A 21420-nucleotide genomic window follows, 5' to 3' on the forward strand; every position below is an offset into this window, starting at 1 on the left:
GATGGATGGATGGATGGATGGATGGATGGATGGATGGATGGATGGATGGATGGATGGATGGATGGATGAATGGAAAGATGGATGGATGGAAGGATGGATAAATGGATGGATAGTTGGATAAATGGATGGATTGATCATTGGATATATTTATGAGTAGATTCATTTCAATTACGGATAGATGGATAGATGGATTATCTATCATTTTACATATACGTAGAAAGATAGGTGTGGTTTGATGTTCAGACAAACTGATGGATTTGAAAATAGATATATAGATATGGATGGATGGATGGATCCTTTTATAAAAGTAACAGGATCTGTGTCTGTCAGTGTGCAAATCGATGAACCGATATAGTTCTTTTTTACAGTATAAGAATTGAAATAGATAGAATGCTTAGAACTTGACTAAATCAACTAACAAAACTACCTGTTACGTACGGAGGGACCGACACTATTTATAGAAAAGCCTAGAACATTAAAAATAGTGATTGGCAGGGAGGGAGGGGACATTGGTTTATTTATTACACCCGAAGTTTGATACGGACGTTTTTTTATTCGTTGGCTCAACAACTTTGGGGACTTTTATTAGATTTCGATTGGTTGAGTTATTAAATTGAGTATCCAAACGTTTCAACCAATAATTGTAATCTACAGAAAGGGAAATTATGTGTATCATCATTTGGGATGTGTATAAATCTATTGGCCATTGTCTTATCCCTTTAGATCCTTGTTCAAAATAGAGATTGAGCTTAGATAGACGACAGGCTATATGGCGATACTGGCAAAAACAATTTGCAATATTCAAATCTTTGATTATATATTCTTATAGATAGCCAACTTATTAAAAGAATAATCCTATTAAGATCCTATAAATGAAGCTTAAGATACCAATAACCATTGAACTAATTGGGTTCTTTATTTAAGTAAGAATCAAATTGGTCCCTTGATGGTTTTGGGCTATTTTATTTTCAGATTTAGGTCTTAGGATGGTTTTGAGCTATTTTTCTGCCTCTTTTCTACCCTTTTTAATATAAAGCCCCTATATGCTAGGTGGCCGGTCGTTAGTTTTGTTAAAAGAAGCCTAGAAGAATACAAATTCACAGTAAAATCACAGTAGGTTACTTGGAAATCGCAGTAACTCTATAATCGTTGTTTAAACGTCCGAATATCACTTTAAAATATTTTGGTGATTTTTGATGATTAGTCCTATATAATCACTATATAATAAACAAAAGTTCTTTATAAAAACGTTAGTATGTAGATTTAAAATATTCTGTAAATAAGCTATTTAATAAATATTTACATCAATTTTTCCTTCTTTATTGTTAAAGAGCAGTAACTCTTTATATTTTAAAATGTACGTTTGTGATCCGTTTGTTTTGCTTTTATAGATTGTTGTCATTCTTATGAACTGTAGAAACAAAACTGGCATTAATTTTATTATTTTTAATTTAAAATTTGTAGAAAGTTATCTTTTAAACGATGTTGAACTTGATTTTTCAGCATGACTGAGAACCGATTCCAATCCAGCGGTTTTGAAGCCATACTGGAAAATCTAAGTTGATTTTTTTGTCAAAGAAATAGTGTTGGTTTTTATAAGTAATATTTATTATTTATTCTTATAGTTATCTCAAAAAGCGTTTGTAGGCGGTGTCTTTATGTTGTTTTTAGTGGCTCAGCTACTCTAAAATCTCTGTCCGTCTGACTGTCCGTCCGTCCTTGTATTGCTATGTAAAAATATGGTCCTAGGACAAACGTAGAAGTCACAAACGTCGGAGTGGAAGCTTAACCTAACCTAACCTATTTCAAACTAATTTATATGATTTTAAATTCCTAACCCCTCCGGGGGCTTATTTGAATATTCATATCTTAACCTAACCCAACAGTATATAAATACTTAATTAAATAAATATCACTTCTGCGTTTGTCCATACCGACGTTTGAGATTCCTTCGTTTGTCATGGAACCCAAAATATCAATTACTCAAATGTTATGTAAAATAGACTTCAACAAAATTTCCTTTGACTTGATTTTCTTATTATCAGTCCATTTTTTCTTAATTTTAACAAAGGGAACGGAAATGATGAGGAGGGAGGGGGGGTTATTGAGAGAACGCTATTTACTCGGCTGCTATTTGAGATATGCTTTAAAAAAGATTTAAAATCTATCTTAAAAGTAGTAAAGAAAACTTTAGGTTTAGGTTAGTGTTATCTTTTTTTTCAAGACAGACAGACAGGCGATCTGATAGACGTACAAACAGACACATAAAATTGAGATATAAAGTAGATGCTCATTTACCAAATAAATCTTATATTATTAATTATTTTTTTCAGTATGGATTCGAAACCGATAAATATCCGATGGATTAGAACTGGGTCTTGCTAAAGACATTTAAAAAGTGTATTTAGATACGAGAAATCCATTTACCGTGCAATAAAGAGAGAAAGAGAGAGAGAGAGATAGAGAGAGACAGACGGACAAACAGCCCTCTATCTTCATATCACGCACCATCGGCTACGCCCCTAGTGGCCTCTAGTGGAGAATCTACTAAACACCTTATTTCCATTTTGTGCTTTGAAAGAAAAAGTAAAACATTTTTTTGCGAGGATATTTATTTAGGTGCGTTTTCTACATTATAAAGTAGAATCATATCGATTCAGCGGTTACCGAGATCCCTCACTGCAGAAAAAAAATCTTAAAACAGAGGTTGTACAGACAGACGGACATACAAATTAAATAATGCTAGTAGGTATGCTTCAAAAAAATGCTAGGTACCACCCACATGTATGATGTTACACAATAACATGGTACCCAAAGTCTTTGCTAATATCAAAATAACAGTAAATTAACAGCAAGGCCATGTCCAAAATTCTGCTGTGATTTTAATGTTTTTGCTAGCTGAAGAATCGGACTAATAAATTTGATGCTTGTACAATTTTTTCACAATGGCCCAGGCACAAAAAAACCAACCATTGATTGGGGGCATGTGTTTATAAAACTTTGGGTACCAGTGTTATACAGTGCAAAATTAGGACCTCCCACCCTACCCGAACCTTCTTTTAAAAAGAGCAAAGGAGAAAGTCGGAATAAACCCCTATTGGTCCAACAAAACTGGAATTCACCTGGATTCTTTATTCAACTACCCTATAGAAATTGTCAATAATACGATGAGATATAAGATCAGTATACCTTTGGAGTAAGATTAATTTATCGTTTATTGTCCAATCCCTGTAGGCAAAATTTATAGTAAATTTTGTCAGGGATCTACAGGGATAAAACTATGGCAGATAAATTGATGTACAATGTACACCCCCATTGGTGATTCACCCCTTCAGTAGAAATAAATTAGAGGTTGAATTTGGACAATCAACTTAATGAACCAACTAATCAAAATTCAGTAAAAGTTTCTAAAGTTATTAAGCCAACGCATAAGAGAATGTTATGATAAAACTATGGGGACGAGTGTAATAAAAAGCTCAATATCCTCCCCTTCCAAAACTTTTGTCCACTTACTGCCCCATTGTGTTTTGCATAACCCCTGAGTTGATCCCAAATAACCAGTTTCCAGAAAACAGTGAAAAAATCTAAACTTCGGGATGGGGGAGGTGGGAGGGGTCAATTATAGGTTGAACTTTGTAGCTACTTTGTCTTTATTGAATTAATAACATTTAAGGAATAAGACAATGGACGACAAATTGATGAACGAACCCAAAGATGAAACACAAAATTACCCCTATTATAGATTTAACTTACTGGTTGAAAAGTTTGAAAACTAGTTTAGATTCCACCGATAAAAGTTCAATGAATAAAGACTTGCCTCTAGCTCTAGTTTTCTTGGTTTCAAAATATTTTAATTGACAGAAAAGCAGTAAAAACAATAAACTATTTTTTTTGTGATAGGATAAAAAAATCCTGTAAGTTTGCTAAATATAATTTTTGTATCTTTACAGGGACGTCACCGCCTGGTTGATCTCATATAAAAAGGGGCGTGGCGCATATAAAATTCGACAAATTACTTAAAGTGAGAAAGATATAAAAGTGAGAGAGACAGAAAGAGAGAAAAGATAAAATAGATAAGGAGAATAGATAATAGAGAGAGAGAGTGAGAGACAGTTAGAGGCAGGAAGAGAGACAGAGAGAGAGAGAGATTTATGCCCAGTTCAGAAATAAATTTTAAAGGTCGACCGATTTTTTCTGTAGGTCAACCTAAACAAGTACAACCCACAAATACTTTTTAAAATCGGTCAACCTAAAGCTTCTATGGACGACCTAAAATTTGCAAAGGTCGACCTTTGTCTTTTGTGAACTGGGCTATAAAAGTGAGAGAGATAGAAAGAGATAAAAGATAAAATAGAGAAGATAATAGAGTGATAATAGAGAGAGAGAGAGAGAGAGAGAGAGAGAGTAAGAGCGAGAGAGAGAGAGAGAGAGAGAGAGAGAGAGAGAGAGAGAGAGAGAGAGAGAGAGAGAGAGAGAGAGAGAAGAGAGAGAGAAAGAGGATGAGAGAGAGACAGTCAGAGACAGACAAAGAGACAGGCAAAATAATAAATAAATAAAAAACAGTCAATAAATATTTTTCAACATTTTTCTTGTCAAAAAACAACACAAATTCAAGCAGATTATATTATTTAGTAAAATCAAATATTTACAACCTTTAACCTTTTTTGTTTTTATATCCGATTTACTATCTATCTATCTATTCACATATCTTATTATCTATCAAACTATATATTTATCTGCCTATCTATCTAATTATCTACCTATCTATTAAACGTTTTAGGTATCTATATACCTATCCATCAATTCACCTAAATTTCCATAATTTTTTAGAAGAAAATCACTAAAATTGTTAATCGATCATCTCTTTTTAGAAACGTTCCCCAAATATAGACATTTGGAACTAAAGAATTTCCAGTATGCCTTGAAAATGATTATCTACTGGCTTAGAACCGGTTCTCAATCGTTTAAATTGGTGGAAGAAGTGAAACCTGGATTCCTTTTTTTCAAAATCGCTTTAAAAGCTTAATATGAGAATCAAGCAATGCTTACCAAGTTTTTTTCTTTTCTACTTTGTGTACTTAACTCGGGATATTGTTATATAAGTCTTATAAAACCTTAGGATCTACTTTAAAATTTGATTAGAAAGCAGGCTTTCTTTGCTTTTTAATAATATTTAGACGACCTAATCTAATTTATTTTATTTAAATTTTTAATTCCTCATTTAGATTAGCGGTTGAGACCCCAGCATCTAGGATATGTACATTGGAAGGCGGAGTTAAGAGGCCTTAAAAATAGCCTAAGACCATCCAAGCAACCAAGTAAATTTTATCTAACTAGCGGATGCGCCTCTAGCATCTAGGGGTTCTATATTTGAAGGGTGGGAAAGGGCATATAAATAGCCTAAAACCATCCCAAGACTTGAATTTGAAAACGAAAAAGCCTAAAACCATCCCAGGACCAATGTGAAGCTTCCCTTAAATTGATAACTCAATTAGTTCAATAGTTGTAAAAATCCCAAGCTACAAACAAAAAAAAACCTTACTACTTTATATAAAAGGATGTAAATATATATAAATTTGATAGATATATAAAGAAATAAATGAAAAATACACAGAAACAAGGAAATAAAAATAAAAGAGGGAGGTTCATAAAAGTATTAAAATGTATCCCTTTTTAAGGAATTAGTTTGAACAATAAAAATCTCCACCCAAATGTCAGTTATTTACAAAGAATTTTAGTGGCTTTTCCTCTAGCCTTCAGGAATGGAAATATTATTACTTTAATCTTACACCAGATTTTCATGTCTTTAATTAAATTAAATTTGTAGCAGGCTAAAATAATGATTAACCCTTTGAAATTCCTTTACCTTATCCCCTTCCCTTCTACTAGAAGAACGAACTGACCAATAAACGAGTTTCATGTTAGCAAGCTAAATAAACGACAATTTTCCCCTGTCTTAATATCCACGTTTATTTTACATCACTTCCATTTTCAAGATAATTTTTTAGTGGTTTGTGATGAAAAAACAGACGTGCGAACGGAAAATTTGAAACTATTGAGTAGCTTCGCTACTTATTCAAAGTTACTAACTTGAATCAAATGCGCCTACAGATTATAACATGCCTAAAAATAAAAGAAGATTAGTTTTTGTGTTAAATAAGCAATGAAATATAAAAAATAAGGATATTAAAAATATCTGAAACGGTAGGACAATCGAACATTAACACTTTTATAGACAATGGCCGATTTATTGATGTACATCCCTAATGAAAAAAACGTTCTGTAGATTACAATTAGTAGTGGTTGAAAAGTCTGGACACTCATCTTAATGGACCAACCAACCAAAAATAAATTAGGGTCCCCCAAAGTTGTTAGGCCAACGAATAAGAAAACGTTGTTATAAAACTTAGTGGACAAATGTAATAAACAGCCCAATGTCCCCTTCCTCCCTGCGTATTAATAATATTTATGATAAATTTTATGGCCCAACTAAAAACCTTTCATGTGGGCAGATTCTTGACACGAACAGTAAATCATAACCCCCTTAATTTGACAGTAATTTACTTTGATACCTTAGCAAAATCGATATATTATTACTTGGAGGTTGCACACGTTTATTATGTACTCTAAAAAAGTAATGCTTGAGGCTGGCTGAAATAATAATACCCATCACCAACCCCCTTTACTCAATCCCCTCACATCCTACTGGATAAACGAACTGACCATTAAATGAAGTTCATACTAACAAGCTAAATTGACGACAAATTTTCCCTTCTCAATACATCCACGTATATTGTATATCCATACTTAGCAAAGAAAAAGGATGACAACATCCATAAAAAGCGAAGCTTAACGAATCAGACAAATAAATGTATACGAATAAGGAACCTTAGGGATCTCTATACGCAAAGAGAAGAGAGATGACAGAAAAATAACCTAAAACCATCACAAAAGTTAGTTTATATTAGCCTCAAATAAATCGAGGAGCTATTGAGCTGTGGTTTACGAGATTGTAATGGAAAAACAAAACCTTAATAGTAGAGGCCTCTTTGTGTACTTGAGTGGGGGGAGGGGAATACCATCCACTTTTCATTTTAGATTTAAAAAAGAAAATATTTTTTTTGTTGAAGGAGGGGGGAATCTTTTTCAGATCTATTTCTTTGAAATAGAGAAAATTCCCAACAGAATATTCAAAAACCTTTTTGAACCAACCAGAAGCCTTATTGTAAAGGAGAAACATATCGGGTCAGCGGTTAGCGAGGGCTTACTCTTACTTTTTAAAGGATTTTTACATACTCTTACATACATACTGAATAGCTGAAGACAAACATTAGTACATAATTTGTTTATTTTTTTACTTTGCTATTATGGATGTTGTCATCCTTGTTAAATTACATTGAATAAATTATGATTATTACAAATAACTTTTAAATTCTCTGCTATTTTTTTAGTTTTTCGAAAACAAGAGCCCTAAACATTCATATATTAACATACGCAATTTAAAAAAAAAAGACTTTATCTTTTTAAAATGATCTTTGAAGAAAAAATAGCCAAGCCTATAACAACCTACGAATATATTTAACAAGGAAGACCGTCTGTCCGTAACGGATAGCCCCAAATGCTAATTTAAAATGTTATAATTGTTATATCTATTTAAAACTTTGTATAGTGATTTCTAAAAAGAATAGGCACTATCAAGAATACGTTGCAACTCTTTAATTATTACCAGAAAGTCAGTATGTCCTTATAAACATGATGAGTTTTTTAGCTTTTTAAAGCAATAATTCATATGATGGGTAAAAACATTTAATTTAATTTAGATTTGGAATATAGATTCTTATGATTATTAGGCATATATAATAAACGAAGCAACTCTAAAATTGTTTAAAAGTATATCCAAATTAGGCATGATTTGGGTAAATATGAAATTTCATTTGGACTTCTAAATAGCATTAAAATTCTTTGTTACTCTATGTAATGTTCGTTTTTCTGACCATATAATTTGTTGAGCTTCGCCTTTTATGGATATTGTCATCCTTGTTATCTGTGAAAATCCAACTTTCCAAAAATAATTGTTTAGTCATTGAAAAGCCCACATAACCATTTATAAAAATTGCTTTCTCCACGAACTGCGGCTACGCCCCTAGAGACCTTTGAAGGATTTGGGGAGGGGGAGGAGGTATCGTTCCCCTTTCTTTTACATTTTCTTATTTTAAAAAAACTGTTCGATTTTTTTCTGGGGTCAATATCTTTAATGTTCAGTGGTAAGCGATTAACTTCACCATAAACACACAGACGGACATCCTGTTACTTCTAAATATGGATCGTGCTTCACCCCTAGCCTCTAATTATATATGTTAAATTAGGTAATATGCGTTTGTCTGTCTGTCTGTTTGTCTGTCTGTTTGTCTGTCTGTTTGTCTGTCTGTTTGTCTGTCTGTTTGTCTGTCTGTTTGTCTGTCTGTTTGTCTGTCTGTTTGTCTGTCTGTTTGTCTGTCTGTTTGTCTGTCTGTTTGTCTGTCTGTTTGTCTGTCTGTTTGTCTGTCTGTTTGTCTGTCTGTTTGTCTGTCTGTTTGTCTGTCTGTTTGTCTGTCTGTTTGTCTGTCTGTTTGTCTGTCTGTTTGTCTGTCTGTTTGTCTGTCTGTTTGTCTGTCTGTTTGTCTGTCTGTTTGTCTGTCTGTTTGTCTGTCTGTTTGTCTGTCTGTTTGTCTGTCTGTTTGTCTGTCTGTTTGTCTGTCTGTTTGTCTGTCTGTTTGTCTGTCTGTTTGTCTGTCTGTTTGTCTGTCTGTTTGTCTGTCTGTTTGTCTGTCTGTTTGTCTGTCTGTTTGTCTGTCTGTTTGTCTGTCTGTTTGTCTGTCTGTTTGTCTGTCTATCTGTCTATCTGTCTATCTGTCTGTCTGTCTATCTGTCTATATGTCTGTATGTCTGTCTGTTCGTCTATCTGTCTGTATGTATGTTTTTTGTCAGTAAGAATTATCTCTATGTAAGAATTTATTTATCTATCTATTCACTTGTCCATTTATCTATCTATCCGTCTATTATTCTGCCTCCCACACTTAAAAATACCATTTAATAATGTAAAATCATAAAATAACCATTAAGATAAGCTCTTTCACTTTATTTTCTACAATAAAATTCAGCCAACTATTGAGAGAACGTGACTTTGAGTACTAGTATAAATCATAGTCCAATGTCTACTCCCTCCTTGCTTTTGAATGTCTAGGTCGGTTGAATTACATTCCATTTCATAACAGATATTTATCATATTATAGACAGCTTTCCGCAAATATGCAAATTAAAAATTATGAGATTAAAACCTGTTTTGTAAGCCCCGAGGGGCCGAAGGACCGGGCTAACAAAACATGTGTTAATTTTACGATTTTTGAGAAAAATTTGTCTGTAATACGATGCTAATTCAGTGGATATTTATCGGTTTCAAAGCCATACTAGAAACCATAGTATCATATAATTGTTATAGAGTTGCTAACCTCCAAAAATCTCAACTCATTTTTATCTATATTGGATATTTTAAAGTGATAGGCGAGGTAAAAATTCTTAAAATTGATTTTAAATTATCTTTAATAACTTACAAACCTAGAAGAAAGTTTAATTTTATTTTAACAATTTTAAATAAATCCATAAAAGCAAAAAATAACAAATATGAAAAATAGTTATTTCTTGCATTTTTTTAGCCCCGAGGTGCCGAAGGCACGGGCTAAAAAAACTGGTTTTAATCTTATGATTGTACATTTTTATATTCGTAGAAAGCTGGATATAATACGATGCTAGTTTTTTCGTATGGACGAGAACCGGTTCCTATCCACCGGATTCGAATGAATACGAGAAAAGTTATTTCTCGTATCGTATTATAAACGGCTTTCCGCGGATATAGAATGTACAATTATAAGATTAAAACTAGTTTTTTTAGCCCCGTGGTGCCGAAGGCACCGGCTAACGGGTTCGAAACTATTCCGTTACGTAGCCAACACAGACTTTGGAAAAAGTGTCGGACAGAATTTTAAAATTCAGCCTGTGGACAAAGTTATTCAAGAAATTTCGGTTTTAAATTTTGTCCTTGTGTTTTTATTGCCATATTGGATACCAATAAAATTGGAAGATTTTTTCTTTAAAATTTAAAAGATTTTTATACAACTATTTTATTACATTGATACAAAAAAAATAATTTTCTGTTTATTCTCGTAATTATGTCATTTATAATCTATCTATAGCATTCATGTTATTAATTTGATCAGAGCTTGATCTTTAAATCGTTTATAGGTGATTTAAACCGGGGCGATTTATTCAGCGCACCATCAAATTATTAAATATCAATCTTTAAATCGAATTTGCATGGGCGATTTGGCGCGCCCAGTGGCGCGGTACCGGCGCGGCAATGCCACTCACCAAGTGGCATTGCCGACCTAAATCGGGGTGATTTATTTAATAAATAAATATTTTTTTTAATTACTTTAATATTTTATTGCAAAACTATCGTGAATACATTTTTATAGTTATTTTTAAAATGAATTATATATTAATGTTTTATATAAAATACCATACTGACACGGCATTTTATATAAAATACCTTACTGACACTGCTTAAGTAATAAAGTTGTACTGGCGCGGATCGATATTTTAGTGAGTGCGCAAGCGATTTAACAACACCGCGCCAAAAATCTTTTAAAAATCAGGTTCACCTCTGAATCGCCCCGATTCAGTGCAACATAAAAACGATTTAAAGATCAAGCTCAATACAGATATAATGGTAGACCATTTGCAGCTTTAGACCTTCCATCATTATGATTTTTATAGGTGTTGGTCTTTTGTACGTGTTGGTCTTTTATAGGTGTTTGTCTTTTGTAGTGTTGGTCTTTTGTAGGTGTTGGTCTTTTGCAGGAACTACTTGTTGGTCTTTTGTAGAAACTACTTGTTGGTCTTTTGTAGTGTTGATCTTTTGTAGAGTTGGTCTTTCGTTGCAACGCCATTTTAGGTTAGGTTAGGTTAAGTAGGGAATAAAAGAGCCCCGTAGATATATTATCTCGTAGGGATAAAGATTTAAGCCATGATTAGAACCCCTTGCAAATGATAATGATTTCATTACTTCCCCAATTATGATCAACAAGATTACCTTCTATAGAGAAAAGTTTTAGCACTGTGTATAACCAACCAATTAAAAATTAATAAAAGTCCCAAAAGAAATAAGAAAACGTAATTAAACTTTGATGACTAGTGTAAAAAAGAGCACAATGTCCCTTCCATCCCTGAGAATTACAGAATAGCACTATAAAACACTTTGGGGGACTTAAACTTTATAGTCCATTGTCCCCTCCCTCCCTTACAGATAGGAACATGACTTCGTACAGCGACTGAATATGTAATTTAAATTCATTGTACATCTACTTATGGACAATTTCTGTATCAGCGAAACTACTCTATAGTCTTCTTTGTCTGTCTGTACATCAATTTATGGACAATTTCTGTAAAAGCGAAACTACTCTATAGTCTTCTTTGTCTGTCTGTACATCAATTTATGGACAATTTCTGTATCAACGAAACTACTCTATAGTCTTCTTTGTCTGTCTGTACATCAATTTATGGACAATTTCTGTAAAAGCGAAACTACTCTATAGTCTTCTTTGTCTGTCTGTATTTCAACTTATGGACAATTTCTGTATAAGCAAAGCTACTCTATAGTCTTCTTTGTCTGTCTGTACATCAACTTATGGACAATTTGTTTAGCAAAGCTACTCTATAGATTTAGTTTTCTGTTGTTTGGTCCACCTATTTTGTAACAGAGGCAATAAAACAATAAATAATTTGTTTGAAATGGGGTATAATCGATAAAGTTAAGAACTAATATATAATATTTTTCTCTCTCTCTCTGTCTCTCTCTCTCTCTCTCTCTCTGTCTCTCTCTCTCTCTCCCTGTCTATCTCTCTGTCTCTCTCTGTCTCTCTCTGTCTCTCTCTGTTTCTCTCTGTCTCTGTCTGTCTCTCTGTCTCTGTCTGTCTCTCTCTCTCTGTCTCTCTCTCTATCTGTCTCTGTCTGTCTCTCTCTCTGTCTGTCTCTCTGTCTCTCTCTCTCTGTCTCTCTCTGTCTCTCTGTCTCTCCATCACACACACTCTCTCTCTCTGTCTCTCTGTCTCTCCCTCTCTCTCTCTCCCTCTCTCTCTCTCCCTCTCTCTCTCTCCCTCTCTCTCTCTCCCTCTCTGTCTCTCCTCTCTCTCTGTCTCTCTCTATATATATATATATATTACATTAAAAATAGTATAAAACCATTCCAAGAAATAAAACAGCCCAAAACCATCCCGGGACCTAATTGAAGCTTTACCAAAAAGAAGAACTTAATTATCCAGTAATTATAGAAATCTCAAGCTTCATACAAAACACCTTTCTACTTTCTACAATAGGATTTTTTTTATCAAATTTGAATGTGTATTATAATTATCAAGTATGTCCCAACACTTAAAAACTTTTTTATCTCTCTCTCTTTATTTATCTTTCTGTCTATCCATCTCTCTATTTTTCTATCTAATTAGCCATCAAACCTCATCCCTCAATCTTTTTTTTTCAATTTTAGGGCTTCCTTTTACCAGCGTGTCTTATTTGATAAATTTTATATTGCTCTTTGCTTTCTTAATCGATTTTTTGTTCAAATTTCCCAACCTACCTCGATTTTAAACACAGTTAGAAAAAAGTGTAACTTTAATTAATCAAATCTCCTGAATGAACCCTCCCCCCTATTTTTAAAACTGTTGAAAAATGGGACTCTCATGGGAGGGGGGGGGGGAGTGTTGAGAGGCTGGTGTTACACACCAATGTAAAACACTCCATTAGAAGCTAAATTGTAAAGGATAAACATTTCATATCAGCGGTTAACGATATTCTTCGGTACAGATAAACAAACAATAGCCATACATAAAGAAATCCTGTTACTTTTATATAAAGATCTTGTTTACGTTATCATCGATTACTATTAGTGGCTTGATTCAGCCAGAAAGCTAATTCTGCACTGTGTAGCCTTACCTAAAAAAAAGATAAAGAGTTTTGAAAATCCACTAAAAATACACAGTGCAACATACAGCATACAGGCGCAGAAGAAACCAACGACGTTAGTAAAGAAAATAATCGGCACTCCCATTTTTATAGTGTTCCATTAAAGTAACTAAAGTAGCAATGGGTGATTTCGCCACTTACGCAATATCAGAAATTTTAAGAGATAATGGAAAATCCCTCTTTACTATACTTAGAATAATCCCTTTTGTAGATCATAGTCATTGGTGGATACGTTTGAACTCTGCTAGTTTATATATGTATATAACCCAATTTAGATTTAATAATCATGTACTATATGTTTAAAACAAACGAATGAAAGATCGTGTGTTTAATTGTTTTGGAACCATGAGAAAAGTTAGTTTGGTGCAATAGTTATGATTATAAATATGCTACCTAAAAATCTTTTTTTTTTGCAGATTTGACTTAACATCTATTTTTCATCCCACTTAAGAATAGCATTCATGCAAACTGTCAAATTTTTGCGCCAAAAATTTAATTATTTGTATGTATGTCGCTTTAGATCTTAGATATGGCATTTCTAGTTGAAATCAGACATACTATTCGATAAAAAGGATACAATTTTTGTCAAAGCGAAACTTGCTATAATTTTGGCCTGTATTTTATTTAGTTTATGCGCACCATTTCTTATATAAAAGAAATGTTTCATTGATATAAACTTATCAAATTGAACTACTTTCAATTCATTGGAGAAAATATGTTGCTAAACTTCTAAACTAAAAGAGCTTCAAATTTGCACTTGAAGGTTTTATGCTATTTTGCAAACAAAAAGTCAGCAATTAATGTGTGGGGTACGTTTTTTAGCGATTATGTTCGCACATTTTTCTGAATATCAAAAACTATGATGGCCAAAATATGTCTCTAATATTTTCATTTTAAAAAATTGATGTTAATTATATACAGCTTCGTGAACTATTTTTTTTTTTTTTAAATATTTTCTCTTTTTATTATTTTATTAACTTTTTAACTGTCTATCTCTTTATATAATAACGGCTAGTCCTTTTACCTCTAGGGGCACTTGAGGTGAGATTGGGGGAGGGGGGGGGGAAAAAGTTGACCCCCCCATTTTCAATTTAAGTTTTAAAAAGGAAAAGACTTTCCATCTATCTATTAAACTTTTTATTGGCTGTGTTTATTTGTCTATCTAATTTATTTGGCTTTCTTTATTCTATACTAGCGGCTTCGCCCCTAGCCTCTAGGGGCTTTGCCCCAAGAGGTGATAAAAAAAATTAAGGCAAAATTCGTTAAAGGTCCAAGGAAATCTTCTACAAAACATAAAGGACCAAGGAAATCTTCTACAAAACCTAAAGGACCTAGGAAATCTTCTACAAAACCTAAAGGACCTAGGAAATCTTCTACAAAACCTAAAGGACCTAGGAAATCTTCAGCAAAAAAAATAAAAATGGGGGGGGGATTTTTTGTTTTTGGGGGGGTTGGTGGTGTCCCACCCCCCAAGAAAATAGCTTAAAACCACCACAGGACCAATAGGTATAAACCCTGAAGAGTAGAATCCGATCGGTTCAGTGGTTACCGAGATCTTAAGCTTCAGACGGACGGACGGACGGACGGACAGACATAAAGCTACTTTGTATTATTGTGTTTATTTGTCTATCTAATTTATTTGGCTTTCTTTATTCTATATATTTATCTAATACATATTCATCTAACTTTCCACCTTACTGACTATCTATTTTATGCAAAACTTTATGTCTATCCATCTATAAAAAAAATATCTCTCTGTCTATCTGTCTGCCCATCTATCTTTTCAATTTTCTATCGGTTTAATCATTAGCTATTTGTCTAACTATTGATTTAGCTTTTTATCTATTTGGCTGTTTGTCTAATGCATCTATCAATATGGATTTCTATCTCTAGCCCTAAGGTAGTAAGTATGGATAAAAAAGTGAATTAGTTTTGACAGGTAATGTACAGATATCATTGAATTTTATAATTTTAGAAAACTCACATAGTAATTTGGTAAAATATAAAAACAAAAAAGTTGTTGTCATAAATCGACGTGAAAGGATAAACTGACGGACATACAGACATGCTCACAATTTAGAGTAGTCGCACTATTTGTTTTTTATCAATCAGCTAAATATTTAAATTTATTGATCGTTGTTAACGTCTGAAGACAAATTGATTTTGAGGTAGTGCCAGAAAATTTAGGGAGGGAGGGGACATTGGGCTGTTTATTACACTAGTCTCCAAAGTTTTCCATTAACATTTTCTGATTCGTTGGCTTAATAACTTTGAATACTTTCTATGAATTTTGATTGGTTGGTTCCTTAAGTTGAGTGTCCAAACGTCTCAACCTCTAATTGTGTTCAAAAAAAGGAATAATTTTGTGTAACATAATAGGGATATATATAAATTTATCGGACATTGTCTTATCCTTTTAGATCCCTGCGATTTATGAAAATGAATTCCTATTCGAGCCTAGTTTCCTAAAGTGTACAGCAGATAACCCAATTATTGCAGACCCTATTTTTAGCGACTCCGGTCAAATGGAAAAGCGATTTAATGTATAAACGATTTATACATTATACATTCAAAAATTAAAATTTTTCAAATTTTGTTTTTTTTTAAGTTTGAAGCTTTTTAGCTAGTAGCAAATATTGAGATAGGACGCGGAAGCTACGCACACTTTCGGAAACTAAATTCAATTCATCAAGAGGCGGGAATTTAAACTTTTTTTTTGTAGTGCAGCTACTCTATGATTATTAATATACTCGACCGACTGTTTATCCAACCGTCAACCTTTGTCAAGTAAGCAAACTAATGTTTCTGAGTGAAAGAGAGGGGCATAATTTGACTGTAAATTACAATTGTACCCAAACAGTAAATAACCTAAAACCAGCCTTAAACCACCCAGAAAGATATGTGTTGCTAGAATAGATAACGACTGAAAAAATACATAAATTTGGAATCCATGGTAATAAAGATAAATACGTGTTCTGGAGGATTGTAGGAACCTAAATTCAAGTTTAAAATCCATAGGACAATTCTAACATACCAAAAATTTACTTTTTACTTGCACCCTCTATTCTTCATTTTTAAAGCGAAGCTTTTCTATAATTATTGCCAGTACGTAATGGTTAGTTTTTATCGTTAATTTAAGCATGTTAGAATTGCCCTATCGATTCAAACTATGCATGATGATTTATGTAATAATTAGGTACAATTTTGTTTAGGCTTTAAAATCAATATTCTTTTAAAGATCTGATACTCAACAATTGTTTATGTCCGTTTGTTTTACCGTTTAATTTTAGAGCTTCGCTTGTATGGATGTTGTCATCCTTGTTTTTTAGTTTTTTGAATATGTACCTTTTTGCCAAAAACAAATTACCATGTAATTCTAATTAAAATTCAAATTTTAAATGATAATTAAATTCAAGCAAGGATGACAATATCCATAAAAGCAAAGCCTTGAAATTAGATACTAGGACAAAGAAACAATTGTAGAGAGTCAGAACTTAAAAATTAGTCTAGACAAAATTGTAAGTAAATTTGTTCCAAATTTGCTTAATTATATCAAGCTGTTTAAAAACAACCATACTTATTAAATTATTTAAAATTGCTGTCAAATTATTTTTTAAAAATCAGCAAAACAAACGGACTTTCTGGTAAAGATTGTATAATTGCTACGCTTTCTAAATCGAACCTAACTATTACAGGAATCATCATGCCAAGTCTTAAATCGAGAGGACAATTCTAACCTGCCTTAATTATCTATAAGAGCTTTATCTAACATACAGTATGAATCCGGAAGGATGGGCCTAATTATAGAAAAGCTTCTCTTTTGATAAAAAATTTTGAATGTTAATTAAATTCGAACAAGTAGAATTGTGTACGAAATTAGCACAGCTACAACAAGAATTTAAAACAAAGAAAATGACAAATAGGCAATCTAGGATAGTAAAAAACTTCCAAGAATAAAAAGTAAACTGTCAGCGGCGTGCACAGTTATTTACCAGGGGGGTGTGAAGCCTTGTGAGGGTTTATTAGGGGGTGACAGTTATTCCTAATACCATGTTTTATGGGGGTGTCAACACCCACCCCCATAAAAAACCTTTTCACACGCTACTATTAGCAATTAATTTACGTTAATTGCCAGGGTGGGCTGACGCATACATGAACTATAAAATGAGTAAAGAGAAGCTTCGCTTCTAAAAACATTACATACATGCAAATGGATTTTGACCTATACGTGGATGATATAACAGGAGAAAAATTGTTGTCAATTTAGGTTCCAATTCCAACCCCCCCCCCCCCCATTTATTGATTGGGCCGTTTGTCCAGTAAAAGGAAAGAGGATGGGGGTAAATGCTGGGGTGGGGTCGTTATTTTGGCCCGCTACAGACTTCACTTTATTATAGAACATGAAAATCTGGTGTAAGATCCAAGTAATAGTATATAAAAAAACAAGGCTTATTTCATTAAGGAGGGAAGGGATATTGGGCTGTTTATTAAACTTGTCCCCAAAGTTTTATAAAAACGTTTTCTTATTCATTGGCTCAACAAATTTGCAACAACTGTGTGTCCAAAGGTGTCAACGACTAATTGTTCTCAAAAAGGGTAATTTGTTTACTATCATTTGAGATGTACATCCATTAGTGAAGCATACTTAAATCATGGAGATGCTAGCGAATAAAGTGAGTTATACAGAAGATGTTAATCTATATATGTAATAAACAAAAAAAATATTACGATCAGACGGACATGTCGATTTAAAGAGTAGCCGTGCAATAAAGTTACACTCGGCGATGGTTACGTGGATATTGTGACACAGAAATTTTTGTCCTTAGTTTACGTTGCTAATATAGTCCTAAGATATTGGTCAATATGGTCCTCCATAATTAGGGGAGGGGATAGGGCAAAGCTATAGAAATGGGGTATAATCGTTATATTGGCCAGCTAGAAGATATATTTTATCAGGGTATGCGAGAAACTCTCACAGCATCCACGTATTCTATATCCATACAGTTTTGTTCAGCCGCAAAAAAAACGTAAAACTGGTTGTAGTGCCGCAAAATATGCACATTTAAAATATGCGATTGCCGAGCTGGGGTAAAATATAACATGACATCATCTAAAGTAGGTAACTATTTATCAAAAATCTGAAAAAAATACATCATAACTAGGATGACAACATTTAGTAGTGAGCGAAGCATATAGACAAAAATAAGATATTAGGAACAAGAAAGTATATTAGGCTGTTTATTACGCTAGTTTTATAACAACTTTTCTTTTATCAAATTTGATTGGTTGGTTTATTAAGTTGAGTGTCCAAACGTTTCAGCCAACAATTGTGTATCATCATTGGGGATGTACAATGTCCATCTATTTACCGGCCATTTAGATCACTGGTTATGGACAGTAGCACGGACAAAGTGAGTTATAGTGTTGCAGTCCACTTTTCATACGCAACGTTTCTGACAGACGGACATTTAGTCAGTATAACAAAGAAGATTCGCTGCCAATAAAAAGAAATTAATGGTGAAAAATTTGCTTTTTATTGCTTTCTTTATTCTTATTGGTGAAGCTTATCTATAAATAATGTTCGTACGTTTGTCGGTTAGTCCGTTCATCTACTACTCTATAAGTACGGTTTGTAGGTTAGTTTGTCGATCCATGAAAGACACTAATATTAAATTTTTAAAGAATTGCTTAAAAACTGGAAACATTTAGCAGCAATTTTGATTAATAGAATCAAGGTTTTTTTCTGTTTATTAAATTCATTTTTCTTTATTAAAATTTTTAAAAAAATATTTTTAGTCTCTGTGTCTTTGTCTGTCTCTTTCTGTCTCCCTTTCTTCACTCTTTCTCTCTTTCTCTATCTCTCTCAGTCTTTCTCTTTCCCCCCTCTCTCTCTCTCTCTCTCCTCTCTTATTAAAAACACACAAGTTAATCCTTACAATAAAGTAACAGTATATTTGTCTGTGTGTTTGTATGTTTGTAGCGATGTATCTCGCTAACCACTGAACCGATCGGGTTCCCCTTAACAGGGTAGCTTCTCATAGGTCCTGGGAAGGTTTATAACTATTTTGGGTGAGGGTACCACTACCCTTCCAAGAAAAATTTTTAAAATTTACGTAGAGACTTGAACGCAACTTGGAAATAATCACACATTTGAAAAAAAAAACATTTAAAGTGCCACTAGATGCCTCTAGGGGGCGTGGCCGCTAGTACTAAATAATATAACATTTTTAACATAAATTCTAATTATCATCCCAAAAGCTTATAGTGGACCAAACCACCCCCTTCCCCCCCTCCACTCCCCCAACTGGATGTCACAAAGAAGTTGTATCAACTTTTTTTTTTATAGCTAGCCGGTTCTTTTAGTAAGTAGTAGATGTAAAATTTTTCATAGAATTCAAATATGCAATCGGTTTTTTTGTAGACCTCTTATTTTTTAAGTAATTTAAGTTTTTTAAAAAAATAATTAAGTCGGTTTTAAGGTACTAAAACGCAACAAAATAAAAGAAGAAAATGGTCAGTAAGAACAAAAATAGTAAGATCTTTAATTTGACACCTTACTTTTAAAATTCTGTTGAGTAATTATTGAAAAAATCTATTTTTTTAACCTCGGTATAATAAAAACTTTAGACCTAAATATTTTCTCAAACAGACATAAAAAACATGGGTTCATATATACCATTAGAATCAGAAAAATATTACGAATCCATTGTAAGCAAAATTGAAAAAAATTAAAAAATTAAAAAATTACAGAAATGGCCAATTATTTTTTTTGTTCAGACAACACTATTGTTTTCCCTTTTTTACCCCCTCTTTACCCCCTCTTTACCCCCTTCCCATTTTTATACTCAATTGAAGAATTAAGACGTTGCCTGTACAACATAATATGATATTTTCATATAATTCCTTTTATTGTAGTTTATATACTATATTGTAAACTTTTTTTTTCAATTTTGCTTACAATGGATTCGTAATATTTTTCTGATTCTAATGGTATATATGAACCCATATTTTTTTATTTGTGAAATAATAAAATTAAGTTCAAAGTTTTTATTCTCGTGGGTTTAAAAAAATCGATTTTTTCAATAATTACCTGACAGAATTGAAAAAGTAAGGTGTCAAATTAAAGATCTTACTATTTTTGTTCATAATGACCATTTTCTTTCTTTTTTTTGTTGCATTTTAGTACCTTAAAATCGACTTAATTTTTTTTTTTTTTAAACTTAAATTACTTAAAAAATAAGAGGTCTACAAAAAAAACGATTGCATATCTGAATTCTATGAAAAATTTTACATCTACTACTTACTAAAAGAACCGGCTAGCTATAAAAAAAATAGTTGATACACCTTCTTTACAGTTTTTATTAGATTTTATTTGTTTTACGGAGTAAATATTTATTGATAAAAGGCTGTTAAAATATAATTTTTTTTATTATATTACAGTATAGCTTCGAAACCGATTGATATTTGCTTTAGATCAGTTATACTGAAAAATCATGTATAACAACGTATTACAGACAATTTTCCACAATATTAAAATAAAAATCATAAAAAAATAAGTTTGTTAGCCACAAGGGGCCAAAGGTTTTAATCTTATAACTTTTTTATTTTAATATCCGCGGAGAGCTGTCTATAATGCAACGCATAAATAACTATTATCGTACGCCCTTGTTGGTATTAATATATAGAGTAGTTGCGCTGCTAGTAAGTAATCATGATCTAATGAGCCATTTAATTTGCCATATAAAGCATTAAAAATATAAACACAACGATTAGCCAAAAAAAAGTTAAAAATTGCTTTATTTTTTTATACTAACAAAGATGACAACATCCAAAAGAAGCAAAACAAGGGGGGGGTAAGTTTTGCCACTTTCGCGTAATCAGTGTTGTGTGGACTAGGTATTGATCTGGGATTATAGGTTATTTGGGATAAAAGTTTACTTTTGGGTAGTAGTTCACGGAAATTTAATCATTTTTTGAATAGGTCTCCAGGTTCAGGTGCTGCAGGCTGGAAGGTCGTTTCTGGACAGGTAAAAAAATTAAAAAAATTTTGTTTGAAGAGTTGGAGAGCAACTTATAAAACAAAATATGCTTCTTTTTGAATGTTATTAACATATATGCAGAAAAAATTAAAATCGGCCTCCAGGTTCAGGTGCTGCAGGCCTCCAGGTACACTCTGGACAGGTAAAAATTAAAAATTTTTATTTGAAGAGTTAGAGGTACACTTATAAAACCAAATATGCGTGTTTTTGGATGTTATTACCATATTTGAAGATAAAAATGACAATCGGCCTCCAGGTTCAGGTGCTGCAGGCCTCCAGGTTCACTCTGGACAGTTAAAAAATAAAATTTCTTATTTGAAGAGTT

General features: G+C 32.7%; 1 protein-coding gene across 1 annotated transcript in view; it reads right to left on the reverse strand.

Moving 5' to 3' along the window:
• The window catches only part of LOC145329195 (uncharacterized), a 41052-nt gene that overhangs the window by 8835 nt on the left and 10797 nt on the right, over positions 1–21420 (reverse strand). The window contains exon 2 of the mRNA XM_080173238.1: positions 6091–6123. The gene's annotated coding sequence lies outside the window, so the exon portion shown is untranslated. The remainder of the gene's footprint in view (positions 1–6090; positions 6124–21420) is intronic.

The sequence above is a fragment of the Acartia tonsa genome, chromosome 10 (assembly GCF_053477335.1).
Source record: "Acartia tonsa isolate MP-2025a chromosome 10, ASM5347733v1, whole genome shotgun sequence".
Lineage (NCBI taxonomy): Eukaryota > Metazoa > Arthropoda > Copepoda > Calanoida > Acartiidae > Acartia > Acartia tonsa.